This window comes from Adiantum capillus-veneris, chromosome 25, assembly GCF_014529385.1.
Source record: "Adiantum capillus-veneris isolate H3 chromosome 25, ASM1452938v2, whole genome shotgun sequence".
NCBI lineage: Eukaryota > Viridiplantae > Streptophyta > Polypodiopsida > Polypodiales > Pteridaceae > Adiantum > Adiantum capillus-veneris.
Genome location: NC_140955.1, coordinates 80,376,260 through 80,383,727, shown reverse-complemented (window position 1 = coordinate 80,383,727; position 7,468 = coordinate 80,376,260). Strand labels below are relative to the sequence as shown.

The window sequence follows — 7,468 nt, the reverse complement described above, 5'->3', positions numbered from 1 at the left end:
TCCAAAGTAGGGAAGACATTGTGAAAACACCAACATGTTGGACATTTTAGGGTAATTTTTTGGGGGCCTTCAAAGGGTGATGTGCCCATATTGTGCCATGTGTCACACGACTTATTCCACATTCAAAAATGCAACTAGGGATTTTATGTTTTATATATATATATATATATATATATATAGAGAGAGAGAGAGAGAGAGAGAGAGAGACGACATCCTAGGTCGGAATCTACTCGTGCACTTTTTGTGCTTTATGAAGTGCATGGCATTTGGCATACATGTCGACCAAGGTAGTGCCAAGCACGACGTTTTCTTTCAACGACCCCAATTTTACAATATTACGACATCCTAGGTCGGAATCTCCTCGTGCACTTTTTGTGCTTTATGAAGTGCATGGCATTTGGCATACATGTCGACCAAGGTAGTGCCAAGCACGACGTTTTCTTTCAACGACCCCAATTTTACAATATTATCATATATATATATATATAAATATAGATATATATATTGAACTTCAAATATTCAAAAGGTATCTCATGGGAGAGAGTAAGAACTCTCTCCCCATGGCCATAGTGGGTCTCCCTTGGTGCTACTCATAGGCATCCTAGGTTAGTGGCCTTTGTGAGGCAGAGGATGAAAATTGCTTGTAGATATTTTGAGAAATTGTTCACAGATGGATGGGCCTTATTGCCCACCCTTTATGCAAACAAGAGATTTGTTGTTATTATGGAAGGAAGATTAGATGGGTAGAAGGGGGAGTTTTTTTGGCACGAGAGGACAATTTTTTGGTGAAGGGTAAGACACCAAAGAAGGAAGTGTCCCAATGTGACAAGGAAGGGAAAGGGAGGAGGAGAATGTCTTCTCCCATGATCTCTCTCTCTCTCTCTCTCTCTCTCTCTCTCTCTCTCTCTCTCATATTCACTTTCTTTATCTCCATGAAGAAGAAATCTAAAGAGCAAAGAGTTTTTGGTGGTGGTTTGTGTTTTTTGGAGAAGGAAGGAGGAGAAGAAGAGTTTTGAGCAATCTCTGGCATAAGAAGAGGAAGCTTCGAACAAGCAAGATCTTGGAGGAGCTGGAGAAGAAGCTTCCAACAAGTGGAAGAGCAGTCTTTGAGGAAATTTGTCATATTTTGGCTTCTTTCTAGTCAATATCTCCTCTTAAATCTTGTAATTCAATGACATAATAGCCAATCTATTGATAATTTAAACCATTGTAACAATAACCTCTCACCAAAGCTCTACGTGTAAGTTTGCCATAGATAGCATTGCATGACTCTCTCATGTATGGTTTTGTTCATGCGGCTCTGCTACACAAATCTGAGCAGGTGTGTATGGTGAAGTGTACGGATGCCAAATTCCTTATTTCTGTAGGGATCCTTAAAAATTCTAGAGACATATTCTCCCCCATATTTAGTGCACAAAGCCTTAAGCATCTTGCCTCTGGCTAGTTCTCAACCAACGTAAGGAATTTCTAGAAAGTAGCAAAGACTTTGTCTTTTGTCCTCAAGAGGTAGACCCACATATTCCTAATAGATTCATTTATGAATTTTAGGAAATATATTGTTCCCCCTAAAGACTTATGTGGCATAGGCCCACATAGATCACTATGTACCAAATCTAGATGGTTTTCCTAACTCTTTAGTCAATGGTGAAGAAGTAGAGCCTATCGAGGGATCATGACGCCAGAGTGAATATTTTTGAGCAAGCAATAACTCGAGCCAAAAAAGACAAAAAGATAAGGACATGCAGTACTTGATCATCATTAAGGAAATCAACCCTTTCCTTCTCAATTTTAGATCAAGGGATATGGAGCATAGCACTTAAATCCACAGCTTTAATCCTCAAAAGTTTCCTAAGCATGTCTAGTAAACCATATAGATTAGCACTTCTCTTACAAGACAAAGCCAAGAGTTAAGATATGAACCTTATAAACTCTCAAACTTTGCAATTCAAAATATGGTGAATCTTATTTTAAATAATTTATTGCTTAGCAATTCTCTTACAATGTAAATCCCAAGAGTTGAATAATTGGACACGGTGCACTTTAACCAACCACCCATTAACTAACCCCACCTTGACTTCGTTGTGATGTGAACAAAATTTTTAGTTTGGCTTGGAAATTGGAATCTCAATTGATGCAATGTAGAGGCCATGTAACAGGGGGAAGGATGAGGCAAGGCCATGAGACACTAGTAAAAGCGGGGGAAAGACAAGGAGGGTCCATGAGCATGAGGTGCCTGGTGACGTTAAGTGCCGTGCTTAGGGAAGCTACGAGCGAGCATGGATTTCAACTACCTGTTGTTGGGGTAGATCACATTCATACGTTTTTTTAATGTATGGCTTGCCATGTGTGATGGGATCACGTGGATGAGAGCTATCATTGAGCGTAGCTTTTCGAAGAGTGCATGCTCGAATCTTACATCCGCCCCTTTAAACAGAGAGATACAAATCCGACGGCGCAATGGGAAGTAAGGAAAGCATTGGGAGGAATCTTTGAAAGAATGAATAAAACACCAAGGAGCCAGTATTTGTGCCCCACAGTAGAAAAAAGAAAATGAAATCGTTATTCTTTTGCAGATTCTCTCTCTCTCTCTTGCCACTCTCTTGTGTTGACATTCTCTCTATATGTCTCTCTCATGTGTCTATGTCGGACCAATAAAAAGTCAATTTCACAAGCACACAAAATTCCCTTTATGATAGATTCAAAGTTGAAAATGTTTAAATTTTTGTAATTTACTCTATTTTCTTAAATTTTATAAGAGGATTTTCTCCTTTTGTCCCTCCTTTCAACTGATTTTTCAACCGGCTCAAGGCTAAGTTGAGGCACACTTTTCCCAAACTATGTCTGTAGGGTTCTCTCTCTCTCTCTCTCTCTCTCTCTCTCTCTCTCTCTCTCTCTCTCTCTCTCTCTCTCTCTCTCTTTGTTGTGAGTGTAGTTGGTGCAGCCCCATGATGCAATGAATGGCAGCTGCAATAGGTAGGTTGTAGCTAGCCCTTGACAACCTATGACGAGGGGAGTCCCCCTAGTCCTTGACAAACTTTGCGTGACACAACCACCCAAGCAAGCTTCTTGGCATGGACATTTCACAAAGAATCCCAAGGAGATTGGTGCATGAGATCAAGGGCATATGTTTGGTTATGCTACTGATGAGACTAGTCAGGATCTTATGCCCCTCGTCCATGTCTTGGCTACCAAATTAGGTACCATTCTCACAAAGGTAAGAAAGAATGGAACTTGTGCATGGCTGCCCAGACGAAAAAATTCAATTGTTGAATACAAGAATGAAATGGTGCCATGGTTCCCATCATAGTTTATACGGTCTTGATCTCTATTCAACACAATCAAATAGTTACCAATGACAAGATTGCCACTGATTTGAAGGAGCATGTTATCAAACTTGTGATACCTGAGAAGTAACTGGTTGAGAAGACCATCTTCCATCTGAATCCTTCTAGAAGGTTTTTGATTGGGGGGTCACATGGTGATGCTGATCTAATAGGAAGGAAGATCATTATTGATACATATGGTGGTTGGGGAGCTCATGGCGGAGGTTCTTTCTCATGCAAAGACCCTACCAAGATGGATATATAGAAAGTGGAGCCTACATTGTGTGGCAGGTTACCAGAAAGTGTTGTAGCTCTAGTCTTGCATGCTGCTGCATTGTTCATGTGTCATATGCTACCGCTGTTCGGCATGAGGGGGAACTTTGGAATTTTCCCCTTCCTCTTCAGCTTGAGGCCCCTTGGTCGGCGGGCCTCCCTCCCTTACTTTCTCCTGGTGATTCTTATTGTTAGGAAATATGACACAGATAAGTAAATAAATCAGTAGTTTACTTAATGGAGAGAGATAAATTTTCACATATGAGAGATTATAGAGTAGAGTAGAGAGAGAGAGAGAGAGAGAGAGGGAGAGAGAGAGAGAGAGAGAGAGCACACAATATACGTGGTTCACCCAATGTGGGCTACGTCCACGGACCACGGGAAAGAAGCCACTCAATGGCTTTAATACTTCAAAATAAGAAGTAGATTACAAAGGGATTATACCCTTTTGGAGCTCCCGCCTTGCTTCACTCTCAGCACCTCACATCCTCACATCAACTTCACAATGCACCACAATGCTTCAAAATACATTTTGTGTGTAGAAGAGGCCTCCTTTTATAGGCCAAAAGGGCTGCCCTCTCTCTTGAGAGGCAGCTGTGTGTAGCTGCCCTTGTGTTGACAAGTCGCCCATGTGTTGACAAGCTCGACTTGGACCCTCTAACGCGCCCATGTGTGTCCGCGATCGAGAAGACAAGTCCATATTTAAATTAGCCACCAGCCATTGAATTCAGCCACCAACCACCGGCCATTGACTTTTGACCACGGGCCATCAGCCCCATTGACTATCGGCCACTGGCCAATCGACCGGCCGTTTTCTGACCACTTTCCAACCGCCGTCCGACCATAATATTCCGGCAAAAAGGAATATGTCAGCGAAGAGAAATAACTTGAAATTGGCCGTGAAAATTTTGGGTTTTCGAATGATTTTTCTTCATGCATGATGGCTTCTCCTCATAATGGGGGCCTTACAAATGTGCACTTTTAATATAGAAAATCATAAGGGGTAAATCGGGCTCCATACTTAGCAATCTCCTACTTGGAGACTAATCTCCACACCAAACATGTGATGACTGCTTCCCATCCTGGCTTCTTATCCTTGAATGCCGATTGAAGATGAGCCAAAGCACAACTTCTCCTTGTTGACCACCTTTGTAAACATGTCTGCAGGATTTTCACTTGTATGCACCTATCCTAGCTTTAGTTGTCCCTCTTCCAAAAGTGTGCGTATGAAGTGATATCTCACCTCAATGTGCTTTTTCCTTGAATGAAAGACTGAGTTCGTTGCAAGATGGATAGCACTTTGGCTATCACTGTACAAGACACAATTTTCTTGTTTCAATCCAAGCTCTTCTAAGAATATATGAAGCCACATAATCTCTTTGCTTGCCTCTGTCATTGCTACATACTCTGCTTCCATGGTAGAAAGTGAGACCACTTTCTGCAGCTCGAGACTAGCCGTAAAAATTTTGGTTTTCAGTGAGTTATTTTTCTTGACGCACAAAGGCTTCTCCTCATAATGGGGGCCTTACAAATGTGTGTTTTTAATACAAAATATTACAAGGGGTAAATCAGGCTCTATACTTAACACTTATCACCCACTAGCCTAGCTCATTTCCGTTTCTATTGCACCCCACTTTGCCTTCATGTAAGCATTTGTTGCTCTATAAATCTAGCATACCACCAAACCAAGAAAAGATTGCCAAAAATTCCAAGGATGGTGCTTTAGCTGGGACAAGCACATGCATGTATTGTTGAGTAAAATGCTATGTGATCAGCCTGCCGCAACTTGCCTTTCCTCCTCTCAAACGATGGTTCACCTCTATGTTCATTGATACCTACAAGACTAGCACAATCCCTGATTCAGAGATTCTAGTAATAATCAAGTTTCCTCATCCCCGCCTCTATAACTACTATTCTTCTCCTCTGTAAGAAGTGTGGAGAAGAAGCTATTGTATTGATGCTCTCGCTAAATTCTTCTAAGATTTTTAGGCATTCCATCCTCATTGCATTTGCATAAAACTTCTAGAGTGGCATTAGTTTGTCAGAGGTAATATAGCATCAACAAAATAATCAGAGTGTAGAATAACATTTCAAGAACTCATCATTTGCCCTCCCATTACCAGCAGATAAAATCATGCACAAGAGCACCCACACACATAGAATCCGTCCTTGTATGATCTCTATCAACCTTAATGACCTCCATCGGGGTGGCAACAAGCGATACTAGAAGACTACCACACTTTGGTTGCAATGACCCTGATTTCACCTAGGAAGTAGTTAAGCCTTTGAAGTTGAGAAGGCTTAAGATAGCCCTTAAAACTCGCCTTTTGTTTGATTAGATTCAATGGCACATTGGTATCACTACTATTAAACTAATTGTGGGCCTCTAACATTCACTTCTTTGCAAACATGCAAAGGTAAGATCAAAATAAGAAACTCCATGGTTGAAGTGGTTATTGTAATATACAAAAATTCCTTTTATCCACCACACACACACACACAAAGAGAGAGAGAGAGAGAGAGAGAGAGAGAGAGAGAGAGAGAGAGAGAGAGAAGGAGAGAGAGAGAGGCTATTCAAAGGGAGAGGAGTTTTGCACCAGATGAGGGCTGTGGGTTTCATAAATGGAGGAGATTGCTGGCGTAGTTCAACGTGAGAATCCCGGATGAGGAAAGAGTAGATTTGAATGGGCAGCTAGGGTGCCGATAGTTATATCAACAACCATGTAGCTGAGAGAGAGAGAGAGAGAGAGAGAGAGAGAGAGAGAGAGAGAGAGAGAGAGAGAGAGAGAGAGAGAGAGAGAGAGAGAGAGAGAGAGAGAGAGAGAGAGAGAGAGAGAGAGAGAGAGAGAGAGAGAGAGAGAGAGAGAGAGAGAGAGAGACTATTTGAAGTGACCCCTCAAAACTCCAGCTTTGCATGGTTTCACACGAACATCTTGGACTAAAGCTGGTAGATGTCCATGGGGTTACTGAGCCTTGCCCTCTTCCTCCTCATCCTCTTCTTTCCTACCTTCTCCATGTAGCAATATGTCCTCTACATCCATTGCATGCGTAATACCACCACCACGCTTATCATGTTCATAAGGAATTTGAACATAGATCTGTGCAATTTCACCTCATTGCAAGGCAACTAGTATGGCACTGGAGTTGCCACCGGAGATCTAAAAGAGAGTCTAAAAGTGGCCAACCATATCTTGGCATTGTGGTTCTCGTAGCATGTAGTTAAAATTCCTATTGTATGGCTAATTTCTTGCAACTAAATCCTTTGAGTTTGTTTGGGAGGAACTTGCTTGGTTATTGACTTGCTCGAAAATATTTGCTCACCATTCGGTAGGACTCGAGCCTGAACCGAGACACTCTAGCTAAGTTGAACTTAATGCTCTCTCTTCTCAAATAATAGTAGAGTATATCTCAAGTGAGACACTCTAACTAAGAAAAATATCTTGATCTTTCTTCTCAATCAATTCCTTCCAAAAGCTAGAATTATTTTACTAATGCAGATTTGTCAAGTAATTGATGAGAATTTGGACCTACTTGTGACATTTAAAAAAGGTTGTTTCCCTTTGTCTAGATCCACAAGTACATTTAGTCTCCACATGTAGTGTAAATCCCAAAACTATTGTTGTTCTTTGGAAAAGAAGAAGAACCTTTTGTGGAGTATCTCTAGTTAACTGAACGACATCCATATAGCTGCTAAATCCAAAATCTGATGGATATTGCAATGTGCCCACTTATGGTTTCATAAGATCTATACCTACTTTCCTCTGCTTAAGACTATGTGCCTTCATGGTTGCACATTGCTTCTACTTTTAGCCAAATATGACCAAGGCCATCTTCAAAGTGCACAATTGTAGTGTCTAGATATTATGAAGCTG

At 41.2% G+C, this 7,468-nt stretch overlaps 1 pseudogene; it reads left to right on the top strand.

The window, feature by feature from the left end:
- Positions 1-3,096: 3,096 nt before the first annotated feature.
- Positions 3,097-5,935, top strand: LOC147425157 (S-adenosylmethionine synthase 5-like; annotated as a pseudogene).
- The last annotated feature ends 1,533 nt before the right edge of the window (positions 5,936-7,468 follow it).